Source organism: Oncorhynchus gorbuscha, linkage group LG21 (genome assembly GCF_021184085.1).
Source record: "Oncorhynchus gorbuscha isolate QuinsamMale2020 ecotype Even-year linkage group LG21, OgorEven_v1.0, whole genome shotgun sequence".
Classification (NCBI taxonomy): domain Eukaryota; kingdom Metazoa; phylum Chordata; class Actinopteri; order Salmoniformes; family Salmonidae; genus Oncorhynchus; species Oncorhynchus gorbuscha.
In genome coordinates, this window is record NC_060193.1 from 51,371,989 (window position 1) to 51,385,197 (window position 13,209).

A 13,209-nucleotide genomic window follows, 5' to 3' on the forward strand; every position below is an offset into this window, starting at 1 on the left:
CCCTACAACTTTGAGGACATTAATCTCATGGAACCGCTTAGAGAACGTTTCAGCACCTACACTTCCATGAGGCTAGAGTTTGTAGTACAGTACTTACAGTACAGAGCCCATGATTGTCGTCCTTAATTATATCCACTTTGAAAACACTTTGACTTCAGGGTTGCTATCTCTCTATCTTCCCAGATGTATTTCAACCCTACAACTTTGAGGACATTAATCTCATGGAACCGCTTAGAGAACGTTTCAGCACCTACACTTCCATGACGCTCACACAGTTATTTAATGTCATCAATCTTTTGGGCACTTCCCCGTCGCTAACGACATCTGACAGGTCCCCCTTAAGAAACGTTTTTCTGAAGGTTAATCATCCCGTTTCCCGCCTGTGGTCCTCTTTGGATCAGACGCTCGTTATCCGTTTCCAAGCAGCCGAGCCGCTGACACTTTGAATTCAGAACGCGCCCTTCAGCCGCACACTTCTCCACGGTGATTAGGATCGGAGAGAGCAGGAGTGTCAATGTAAGAGTTTAAAGGGAAGACGGTGGGGTTTGACTGATGCTTCTAATGGCCTTCGGTCGCCACGGCCGTGTTCTTACAATGGCGTTCGAGGGGAGAATGATGGGAGGGGGGGGGGGGTGGAGGGGAGTATCATTAATCTACAGGTGACGCCACACAATCTGAAACAACGTCGTTCTTTTTCCATCAACAGGAAGTCATAACTCATCTATACCAGAGCCGTCCATGACTTTTGGTGGTTCATTTTTGACGGACAAGGATATTTAAAGTCGTTAATCACTGGCACTATTATCTCGCTGTTACCATAGTCATTAAGATGGATAGACGTGATTGGCAGTACTTGATTTGATATGGTTCATAATAATACAGTAAAATGGATGTGTGGATTGAACCTAATGTTTTGTTCACATAATAGGCTACGATTGATGTAATGCGCCATGACAACGGAAGAGGATGGTTAGACCACGGATGCTTTAACAGTGTTGAAATGAATTGATTGATTCAGGGACAGTAACACTATTTTGTTAAGTGAGGAAGCGGAAGCATATTTCAGCTAATTAACACCGGGACAGTAACACTATTTTGTTAAGTGAGGAAGTGGAAGCATATTTCAGCTAATTAACACTGGAATGGCTGGATTTTACATTGTCAAAATCAGAATGTTCTCTGGTAGTTAAGATGTTGTTACAGAGGTGGAACCGCAGGTCCCAGAGTGGTTGTATCGATTCCCGTCCTCGTCTGATGAGGAATATGAAGGATCGGACCAAAATGCAGCGTGGTATGTGTCCATGTTAACTTTATTCATCTGAACACAAAATACCAAAGGTGAAACAACGAAAAAACTCAACAGTCCTATCAGGTGACAAAACACAAAACAGGAAACAACTACCCACATACACAGGTGGGAACAGGCTACCTAAGTATGGTTCTCAATCAAAGGCAACTATAGGCAGCTGCCTCTGATTGGGAACCATACCAGGCCAAACACAGAAATACAAAACATAGAACAAAAACATAGATTGCCCACCCTAACTCACGCCCTGACCAAACCAAAAATAGAGACATAAAAAAAAGTAACTAAGGTCAGAACGTGACAGTGGTGGGCCATTTTTTTCAGACTCTATAGCATATGACAGTGATTAAATCAGTTGTGACAATGGTGTATAATGGGACAACAAAAAAACATATCAGGTCACATGGTTTTAAAAAAGAATCCTGGAAAAACTGGTGCTGGGGAGGATTAAAATCTTGTCAAACTTCAGCAACCTTGTACTTGTTCATATGAATTATATTTTAAAACTAGACTAACAGGGTTTCTTCTACAAACACGGAAGACAACTGTGATTGGACAATAGAACATGCTTTATGCATGTTTGCATCGTGTAGGCCTATGCAACTACGCAGCGCTCCTGAGTGGCGCAGCGGTCTAAGGCAATGCATCTCAGTGCAAGAGGAGTCACTAGAGTTCCTGTTTTGATTCCAGGTTGTATAACATCAGGCCGTGATTGGGAGTCCCATAGGGCGGCGCACAATTGGCCCATCTTCGTCCAGTTTTGGCCGGGGTAGGCCGTCATTGTAAATAAGAATTTGTTCTTAACTGACTTGCCTAGTTAAATACCCCCCCCCCCCTTTAAGATTTAGATGCACTATTGTAAAGTGACTGTTCCACTGGATGTCATAAGGTGAATGCACCAATTTGTAAGTCGCTCTGGATAAGAGCGTCTGCTAAATGACTTAAATGTAAATGTAAATGTTAAATGTAAAAATAATGTTTAAATTTAAACAATAACTGTATGTCTAATAAAAATAATTACTGATAGTCTACAGAATGTCATCACTTTTGTTTGTTGATTCATTAATTCCAGTTAAACATTTTGGATAGAAAAGGAATAGGCAGCCCAAGTTTTAATATAAACCAAGTTGATCACATACACATTTTCTCCTAACACAAATAAATGGATTATATATACTTAACATTACCACTTTATTTACCCTGGCCAGATGGACAGGACGCATAGGCTGTATGAAACTGCTGTTGTTAGTAGTCTAGTGTTACACGGAGTGGAACAGGGGATCCCTAGAGCAGACTCAGATGAGGAGACTGGGATGAAGTAACCAAGGTATTTATTGAAACACGGGGAAGTTGGATTGCAGGCCAGGGGAAGCTCGGGTGGGTTGCAGGAAACCAGGTACGGAGGCTGAGGCTGAAGCGAGAGGGGTTGGGACAGGGTAAGCAGGTCCGTAGGGGAATCCAAGGGAGTAGGAGAGTGGGGAATCCAGGACAGAGTAGCAGGATGACGAGACGTGGAACTGGAGACAGGGACCAGAGTCAGAGCGGGCAAACTGCAGTGGAGAGGAAAACTGTGTCAGGCAAGGAAAACAGGCACAACAGGATTTAATAGTAACAACAACTAGACGCGTAGACTGACTGAGCAGAGTTTACGATCTGGCAGCTTGGAAGTGGCAGGGCTGAGTATTTGTCGAGGTCTTGATTATGGAATAGGTTGCAGCTGGTAGGGATCTGCTCTGACTCCAGCACACCTGTCTCCATCCACACAGTCACACACACACACACACAGAGAGAGAGAGAGAGAGGGAGAGAGTACTGGGGGAGTGGCGGCAGGTCAAGGAGACACAGGATGAGCTGTAGAGGGCGTTGCGGGAGCAGATGTGACACCTAGTCCTGCAACATTAATTGAGAGAGTTTTTACATGTGTCTGTCAGGGTGATGTGTTATCACGTTTGCTAAATAAATACTGGAGGAAAGTGGAAAGCGCACTTGAGTGTACGTTGTGCACAGCACACACAGCCCATGATTTCCGTGAATCTGATTGGTCAAGCACTCATCAAGCCTGCAGTACTCTGATGTGAAGGACAGATAAATTGCGAGTTTACAAATCATGCGGCAAATCAGTCTAAAAAACAGTACTGTGCTTCAATATTTTGTTCTAAACTAAATAAGAAATGGTGCTCCACCTGATTGAAAAGGGAAAATGTCTGCTTGCCACACGTTTTTCGACGGCCCTGTGTTGTTCGTAGCAGTGTAGAGGATTATTAAAGCTGAGTGTGCCTTTAATGTAATGTCAACACTCAACATTTTGCCACATGATAACAAACTTACCAATCAAAAGAGTCTGGCATCACAATTTATTTTACAACTGATCACAAATAAGGGTTATACTGTTAGTGCTGTCTTATTTCCCTGAAGGAGAGATCCAGAAAGGGTTATACTGTTAGTGCTGTCTTATTTTCCTGAAGGAGAGATCCAGTAAGGGTTATACTGTTAGTGCTGTCTTATTTTCCTGAAGGAGAGATCCAGTAAGGGTTATACTGTTAGTGCTGTCTTATTTTCCTGAAGGAGAGATCCAGTAAGGGTTATAATGTTAGTGCTGTCTTATTTTCCTGAAGGAGAGATCCAGTAAGGGTTATACTGTTAGTGCTGTCTTGTTTTTCTGAAGGAGAGATCCAGTAAGGTTTATACTGTTAGTGCTGTCTCATTTTCCTGAAGGAGAGACGTACAGTAAGGGTTATACTGTTAGTGCTGTCTTATTTTCCTGAAGGAGAGAGGTACAGTACTGTAAGCGTTATACTGTTAGTGCTGTCTTATTTTCCTGAAGGAGATAGATCCAGTAAGGGTTATACTGTTAGTGCTGTCTTATTTTCCTGAAGGAGAGATCCAGTAAGGGTTATACTGTTAGTGCTGTCTTATTTTCCTGAAGGAGAGAGGTACAGTACTGTAAGCGTTATACTGTTAGTGCTGTCTTATTTTCCTGAAGGAGAGAGATCCAGTAAGGGTTATACTGTTAGTGCTGTCTTATTTTCCTGAAGAAGAGATCCAGTAAGGGTTATACTGTTAGTGCTGTCTTATTTTCCTGAAGGAGAGATCCAGTAAGGTTTATACTGTTAGTGCTGTCTTATTTTCCTGAAGGAGAGATCCAGTAAGGGTTATACTGTTAGTGCTGTCTTATTTTCCTGAAGGAGAGATCCAGTAAGGGTTATAATGTTAGTGATGTCTTATTTTCCTGAAGGAGAGATCCAGTAAGGGTTATACTGTTAGTGCTGTCTTATTTTTCTGAAGGAGAGATCCAGTAAGGTTTATACTGTTAGTGCTGTCTCATTTTCCTGAAGGAGAGACGTACAGTAAGGGTTATACTGTTAGTGCTGTCTTATTTTCCTGAAGGAGAGAGGTACAGTACTGTAAGCGTTATACTGTTAGTGCTGTCTTATTTTCCTGAAGGAGAGAGATCCAGTAAGGGTTATACTGTTAGTGCTGTCTTATTTTCCTGAAGAAGAGATCCAGTAAGGGTTATACTGTTAGTGCTGTCTTATTTTCCTGAAGGAGAGATCCAGTAAGGTTTATACTGTTAGTGCTGTCTTATTTTCCCGAAGGAGAGAGATCCAGTAAGGGTTATGCTGTTAGTGCTGTCTTATTTTCCTGAAGGAGAGATCCAGTAAGTTTTATACTGTTAGTGCTGTCTTATTTTCCTGAAGGAGAGATCCAGTAAGGGTTATGCTGTTAGTGCTGTCTTATTTTCCTGAAGGAGAGAGATCCAGTAAGGTTTATACTGTTATTGCTGTCTTATTTTCCTGAAGGAGATATATCCAGTACTGTAAGGGTTATACTGTTAGTGCTGTCTTATTTTCCTGAAGGAGAGAGATCCAGTAAGGCTTATACTGTTAGTGCTGTCGTATTCTCCTGAAGGAGAGAGATCCTGTAAGGGTTATAATGTTAGTGCTGTCTTATTTTTCTGAAGGAGAGATCCAGTAAGGGTTATACTGTTAGTGCTGTCTTATTTTCCTGAAGGAGAGAGATCCAGTAAGGGTTATACTGTTAGTGATGTCTTATTATCCTCAAGGAGAGATCCAGTAAGGGTTATAATGTTAGTGCTGTCTTATTTTCCTGAAGGAGAGATCCAGTAAGGGTTATAATGTTAGTGCTGTCTTATCTTCCTGAAGGAGAGATCCAGTAAGGGTTATACTGTTAGTGCTGTCTTATTTTCCTGAAGGAGAGACGTACAGTAAGGGTTATACTGTTAGTGCTGTCGTATTTTCCTGAAGGAGAGATCCAGTAAGGATTATACTGTTAGTGCTGTCTTATTTTCCTGAAGGAGAGATCCAGTAAGGGTTATACTGTTAGTGCTGTCTTATTTTCCTGAAGGAGATATATCCAGTACTGTAAGGGTTATACTGTTAGTGCTGTCTTATTTTCCTGAAGGAGAGATCGAGTAAGGGTTATACTTTTAGTGCTGTCTTATTTTCCTGAAGGAGAGATCCCGTAAGGGTTATACTGTTTGTGCTGTCTTATTTTCCTGAAGGAGATATATCCAGTACTGTAAGGGTTATACTGTTAGTGCTGTCTTATTTTCCTGAAGGAGAGAGATCCAGTAAGGGTTATACTGTTAGTGCTGTCTTATTTTCCTGAAGGAGATATATCCAGTACTGTAAGGGTTATACTGTTAGTGCTGTCTTATTTTCCTGAAGGAGAGATCCAGTAAGGGTTATACTGTTAGTGCTGTCTTATTTTCCTGAAGGAGAGATCCAGTAAGGGTTATACTGTTAGTGCTGTCTTATTTTCCTAAAGGAGAGATCCAGTAAGGGTTATACTGTTAGTGCTGTCTTATTTTCCTGAAGGAGAGATCCAGTAAGGGTTATACTGTTAGTGCTGTCTTATTTTCCTGAAGGAGATATATCCAGTACTGTAAGGGTTATACTGTTAGTGCTGTCTTATTTTCCCGAAGGAGAGATCCAGTAAGGGTTATACTGTTAGTGCTGTCTTATTTTCCTGACGGAGAGATCCAGTAAGGGTTATACTGTTAATGCTGTCTTATTTTCCTGAAGGAGAGATCCAGTGAGGGTTATAATGTTAGTGCTGTCTTATTTTCCTGAAGGAGAGATCCAGTAAGGTTTATACTGTTAGTGCTGTCTTATTTTCCTGAAGGAGAGATCCAGTAAGGGTTATACTGTTAGTGCTGTCTTATCTTCCTGAAGGAGAGAGATCTAGTGAGGGTTATACTGTTAGTGCTGTCTTATTTTCCTGAAGGAGAGATCCAGTAAGGGTTATACTGTTAGTGCTGTCTTATCTTCCTGAAGGAGAGACGTACAGTAAGGGTTATACTGTTAGTGCTGTCTTATTTTCCTGAAGGAGAGATCCAGTAAGGGTTATACTGTTAGTGCTGTCTTATTTTCCTGAAGGAGATATATCCAGTACTGTAAGGGTTATACTGTTAGTGCTGTCTTATTTTCCTGAAAGAGAGATCCAGTTAGGGTTATAATGTTAGTGCTGTCTTATTTTCCTTAAGGAGAGATCCAGTAAGGGTTATACTATTAGTGCTGTCTTATTTTTCTGAAGGAGATATATCCTGTACTGTAAGGGTTATACTGTTAGTGCTGTCTTGTTTTCCTGAAGGAGAGAAATCTAGTAAGCGACTAATCTTTTTTGTCATTTAAAGTAAAAGCTCCAGAATTTACCTTCATTCTTTGATTGGTGAATAATTAAGTGATACTGTGTTTCTGCTTTGCCCTCCATAATGATGGCAATAATTCATGTTATGCTGATGAGCCCACAGAAAGAGTTTCATAATGCATTTCAAATGGCTAAATGATTACAGCTTCAGATGAATGGAGTGAACTGTGAACAACGGCATGTTTTCTAACTGCGGTAAATGCATTAGTGTAAATGTGAGAAAGACCCCACCGAATGTGGAATCATTCACAGAATCCCAACCAAATTGCCTGGTGGATGGGATGTGAAATAGATTTAAAACGGTTAAATTTATCACTGTTGTAAAGGGTTTTTCATAAAGTGATGAAAGATCATCGGCAGGCCACTTGTTTAAGGAGTTCCTGTTTGTGTGCATGTGTGTGTGCTTATGTGTGTGTGCGCGTACATGCATGTTGTGTGTACTCTGACTGCTGTGGCCCTTGGGTGACAGGCATGGGTGTATAAGACATTATTTGCTGTGATTCTCAGGGGTCAGAGCCTGAGGTGACAGTGCACATGCTGGGGTTGAGACAGACAGACAGACTCCCTCCTGCCACTTAGAGTCCATTATGTAGAGAGGGGTTTCTCTATATTACCCAGAATGCATTGTTGTCTGCCAGTTGTCAGTCAGGGTTGGTGACAGGGCTGCAGTAAGGTGGGGCAACAGTCTTTCTCTCCCTGTCTTTATCTCTCTTACTCTCCCTCTCCCTCTCTCTTTCAATCTCTCTCCCCCCTCTCACTCTCTCCCTTTCTATTTTCAATTGGCTCTACTCTTTACTTACCTAGTCAGTATGGTTCTTCTGATTGACAGAGGCTGATAGGTAGATGGCAGGTTCTAGGCTTGCACTAGAAATGGCTTTGGCTAGGAAGTGGTTCAGAATGGTTTACAAGGCATGTTGTGGAAAAACAACATACATTTTTTATGTTTCCAGAACACCTAAGTGCACTTTGTATTCTAAAATGACTGTACTCTCAATTACTTTCCCATTTAGAAACACTACACAGGGTTTTAACCTTGCTGAGCAAAATAGAGTCTAGCAGTAATTGCAGTAACTTTTCTCTGTTTTTATATATAGTTTTCTCTGAAAACCTTTATCAAACTATTGTGTACACATACAGATGCTGTCATACAGGCAAGTGTTTGATTCCATTTTCTCACTGTTTTTTTTCTTCATTTAAAAACAAGTAATCTGATGCATTATGCTAATCAAGTAATTTGACTATTTTATGGTTATTTAAATATATACATTTTCCTTCAATTGAATATAATTCACAACAGAAATGGGAACCTGATAGTAATATATGTCTTTTAGTCCTTCATTTTGCATCAGCACTGTCAGCCATAGCAACACATTCATCAACAGAGACAGGGGAAACTCAATTTCATACGGGAGAATTTCATGTGACCTTTTATGCAGTAAGTGGGTCTGAATGAGAACTGCACATACATCAATAGATTCTCAACCTTCCAGAAGTGTTGATGGTTAATACAGCAACATTTCTGCAGAATACTGATCAGATGTTGGCTCTCCGCTTCTACCATATCAACATGAATTTGGCTTGAATTGTATGCAGTGTGGATGAATGAGGCCACATCTGTTCTTTCTTTGGCCACCTTGTTCATTGTTATGACTGCACAGTGGAGGTAGAAAAGGCTGTTCACAATATCAGGTTTTACTTGTAACAACAACAAAAAAGCTTTTTAATTTACTTTTGTTGTCCTCCGGGAGTTGCTGAATCGCCTCTCTACTTCAGTTTGGTCCACAATTCATACACCTTGGTTCGGTGAGCGAGGTAGCGGCTGTGATCCCTTTCCTTTGCACAATATCACTGGAGTCGTGGCTGAAGGACGACAATATCAACATACAGCTGGCTGGTTATACGATGTACCGGCAGGATAGAACAGCAGCGTCTGGTAAGACAAGGGGCGACGGTCTACGTATTTTTGTAAACAACAGCTGGTGCACGACATCTAAGGAAGTCTCGAGCTATTGCTCGCCTGAGGTAGAGTTTATCGTGATAAGCTGTAGACCACACTGGCAGCATCCGCACTGAGCTAAAGGCTAGAGCTGCCACTTTCAAGGAGCGGGACTCTAACCTGGAAGCTTATAAGAAATCCTGCTATGCCCTCCAACAAACCATCAAACAGGCAAAGCTTCAATACAGGACTAAGATCGAGTCGTACTACACCAGCTCTGACGCTCGTCGGATGTGGCAGGGCCTGCAAACTATTACAGACTACAAAGGGAAGCACAGCCAAGAGCTGCCCAGTGACATGAGCCTACCGGATGAGCTAGCACTAAACACCTTCCTCTGCAACTGGATCCTGGACTTCCTGACGGGCCGCCCCCAGGTTGTAAGGGTAGGTAACATCACATCCGCCACGCTGATCCTCAACACAGGGGCCCCTCAGGGGTGCGTGCTCAGCCCCCTCCTGTACTCCCTGTTCACTCATGACTGCACAGCCAGGCATGACTCCAACACCATCATTAAATTTGCAGATGACACAACAGCAGTAGGCCTGATCACCGACAACAACGAGACAGCCTATAGGGAGGAGGTCAGGGATCTGGCCATGTGGTGCCAGGACAACAACCTCTCCCTCAACGTGATCAAGAAAAAGGAGATGATTGTGGACTACAAGAAAAGAGGGGACCGGGCACGCCCCCATTCTCATCGACGGGGCTGCAGTGGAGCAGGTTGAGAGCTTCAAGTTCCTTGGTGTCCAGATCACCAATAAACTAACATGGTCCAAGCACACCATGACAGTCGTGAAGCGGGCACAACAAAACCTATTCCCCCTCAGGAGACTGAAAAGATTTGGCATTGGTCCTCAGATCCTCATTGGTCCTCAGGTTCTACAGCTCCACCATCGAGAGCATGACTGGTTGCATCACTGCCTGGTATGGCAACTGCTCGGCCTTCGACCGCAAGGCACTACAGAGGGTAGTGCGAAACCTCAAGCTTCCTGCCATCCAGGACCTCTATACCAGGCGGGGTCAGAGGAAGGCCCTAAAAATTGTAAAAGACTCCAGGCACCCTAGTCATAGACTGTTCTCTCTGCTACCACATGGCAAGCGCCAAGTCTAGGTCCAAGAGGCTTCTAAACAGCTTCTTCTCCCAAGTCATAAGACTCCTGAACATCTAGTCAAATGGCTACCCAGACTATTTGCAGTGTCCCCCCCACTCGCTCTTTACACCACTGCTACTCTCTGTTGTCATCTATGCATAGTGACTTTAAGAACTCTACCTACATGTACATACTACCTCAACTAACCGTTGCCCCCACACATTGACTCTGTACCGGCACCCCCCTGTATATACAGTATCGTTATTTTTACTGGTGCTCTTTAATTACTTGTTACTTTTATCTCTTATTCTTATCCATATTTTTTGAAACTGCGCTGTTGTTTTGGGGCTCGTAAGTAAGCATTTCACTGTAAGGTGTTGTATTCGGTGCATAATAAGATTTGATTTGATGATATACTCTCTCTCTCATGATTCACCTCTCTTGTCTTTCTCATCACCACTCACATTGATGTCTTGTCTTCTGTTTGCAGAGATGGAGTGAAGAGGAAAGAGCCTATCGTTAAGGGCAGGAGCCAGCTGTGTGAGGTAAGGAATGACTCAGTGTTTTCTATTATCAAACCCTTTCTGCTGGTTTGGCCCATCTGTCTCTCTGTCTAATCACATCATTCATAACTGATATAAAGAACCAACATTGTATTTGACTCACTATGTTGCCTGTACTGTACTAAAACATCCCAGTATTTGGCAGCATACAGTATAATATTGCAACAGAAGCCCCCAGAATATATATGAAAACACACAGTACAGCACTGTTGTCAATTTACCTGTAATAACCTTGCTGGCTAACACCTTGACTGTTACAATGTTTCAAAGCTGCTTTTTGACCTACCTTTAGTAGCCTAGCTACTGTAGCTAACACCTTGTCAATCTAACTGTAGGATCCTAGCTAGCTAACACCTTGTCAAACTACCTGTAGTAGCCTAGCCAGCTAACACCATGTCAATCTACCTGTAGCAGCCTAGCTAGCTAACACCTTGTCGATCTACCTGTAGCAGCCTAGCTAGCTAACACATTGACCTATAGTGTTACAGTATGGCTGCTATGTAATGTGATTGGGAGGAAAAACTACATACTATCCTATGCTAAGCTACGAGGGGTTCTTAGCCTTGTGCTGACCTTCAGCTTTTCTTTTAGTGAATCAGTGCTTGCATCCCAAATGGCACCCTATTCCCTATATAGTGCACTACTTTTGACAAGGCCCCATAGGGCTATGGACAAAAGTAGTGCACTATATAGGATAATAGGCTGCTATTTTGAATAAAGACAGTGTGTTTCAGGTAGAAAGGTCATCCATGTTCCATGCTGCAGAGTAAAGCTGAGAGGTATGTTGTGTCCTCCATCATTAGCGCTGGCTAACAACACGGCAAGAGGCGCCTGCCTACCTACCTACTGCTCCAGCCCACTCACATAATTACAGCTGAACACCTTGGCGATACAAGAAGTGAATCATTCTGTCAATCTGCATACAAATGACATTTATACCTCTCAGTAGGCTATTGTATGTCAATGAGGTCAGGGATAATTCCACCACCTCCACTGCTACCACTGCTACGTGCAACTGCTGTACAACTAACTGCTATACTACTTCAGTACTAATACGACTAACACTACTTATTATGATACTAATATGGGTAGAACTGATCAGAATTTGTGGTCATCATTCTACTTACACTGAACTATAGTGTTTTATTGAAAGCACAGAGTAAATCAGAAATGTACACAGCTTCAGCTACCTTTACTAGAGATCAATTTCTAATAGAGGAAGATGTATAAAGGCCTACGTCTTTTTGTGAGACTGTGTTCAACTCGTTGTTTCACCCTGTGTTCTGTGAAAAGTGGGAGGCTGGGCTAGTCAAACCCATCTCTGCTTTTGTAGACGCCCATGTTGTCTTGACACAGTCTAATTACCAAAGGCAAACAGCACAGAGAACTTTCAAGAGCTGCCTGCCACGTTACGTGAATGCAGATATGATTGGGAAGCAACAGCAGAAGAGTTCCTAGATACAGTGTGGTGAAGGCCGGTCATGAGTGAAAGCCAGGAGGGCAGTGAACCCCGAATGGGACATAAAACAGGTCTGAAATCCAGTCAGTGATGCATAGCCTACGTCTGGGAGTGAGAAACCACCACCGCCCACTTTTGAACCTGCCCGAACAGATCCACGGCTAGTCCTAGCGGTAGTCATATCGAGTTCAACATGAAGATGTCAGACATTTAAAATAAATCCATTTGACTCAATTTATCCAAGGCTTTAATTTATGATGTTGCTCAGTTCAAGACCCTTGCATCCAAAATATTCCCACCCCTGCGCTAGGCTAATTGTCTGAAAAGCCTGTGCGGGTTTTTCCGCGAGGAAGGGAAACTGTACAAAGACAGTGTTAGGCTACCCATGAATAATGCACACATCATTAGAGCAGGTTTTAGTAAAGTACCTGGTCTGACACAGATTCTAACACAGTCTATATTGTGAATAATGGGTGTGTGCGAGCTAAGAAAATGTGCCAGATAAACCCAATCTGTTATGATTAGTTTGTGCCGTATAAATTAGATTCTCATTGGGTAGAACTATAATGCAAAAGCAAGCATTTCATTAATCTAGCTAAGTCAGTGCCTTGAAGTTGCAGATTTTTTGTTGACTTGCAACCTGACAAGAGTCTGATGATAATATCCCAGAACAGTGTGCTTCTGGACTCAGTGTGTAGCAATGCACTTAGCATAATTTAATCAATCATAAACTAATATTGGTCGTAAGCATCCTCTGAAATATCCAAATAGGATATTTCCTTGTCATTTCCCATGCAAATCATCCCAAATATGTTCATTTTACACTACAGTATATATATGTCAATTCAACTGAAGCAGTAGAGCACCGTATAGTGCTCTGCTAATTGAAGGGTCTTCGGTGGGGATCTGACTCAATTTCTATAGACTCCATAATCATTTATCAATGACACCTCAGCAGGTGCTTCATCATGACTCCAGACCAATTTTTCCATCGTCCTCCTTATGAATACATTATGCTTCCAGCCCGTACATCTTCCTGGCCCGTCCTTGTGCGTGAACTGAGTAGAGTAGAGTATTACTTTATTAATCCCAGCTTGGGAAATTGTTTTATCACAGCATTCAT

At 42.3% G+C, this 13,209-nt stretch overlaps 1 protein-coding gene across 6 annotated transcripts in view; it reads left to right on the top strand.

Moving 5' to 3' along the window:
• The window catches only part of LOC124008634 (beta-1,3-galactosyltransferase 1-like), a 130,202-nt gene that overhangs the window by 64,408 nt on the left and 52,585 nt on the right, over positions 1-13,209 (top strand). For all 6 annotated transcript variants that reach the window (XR_006834123.1, XR_006834124.1, XR_006834125.1 and 3 more), the window contains exon 2: positions 10,555-10,609. The gene's annotated coding sequence lies outside the window, so the exon portion shown is untranslated. The remainder of the gene's footprint in view (positions 1-10,554; positions 10,610-13,209) is intronic.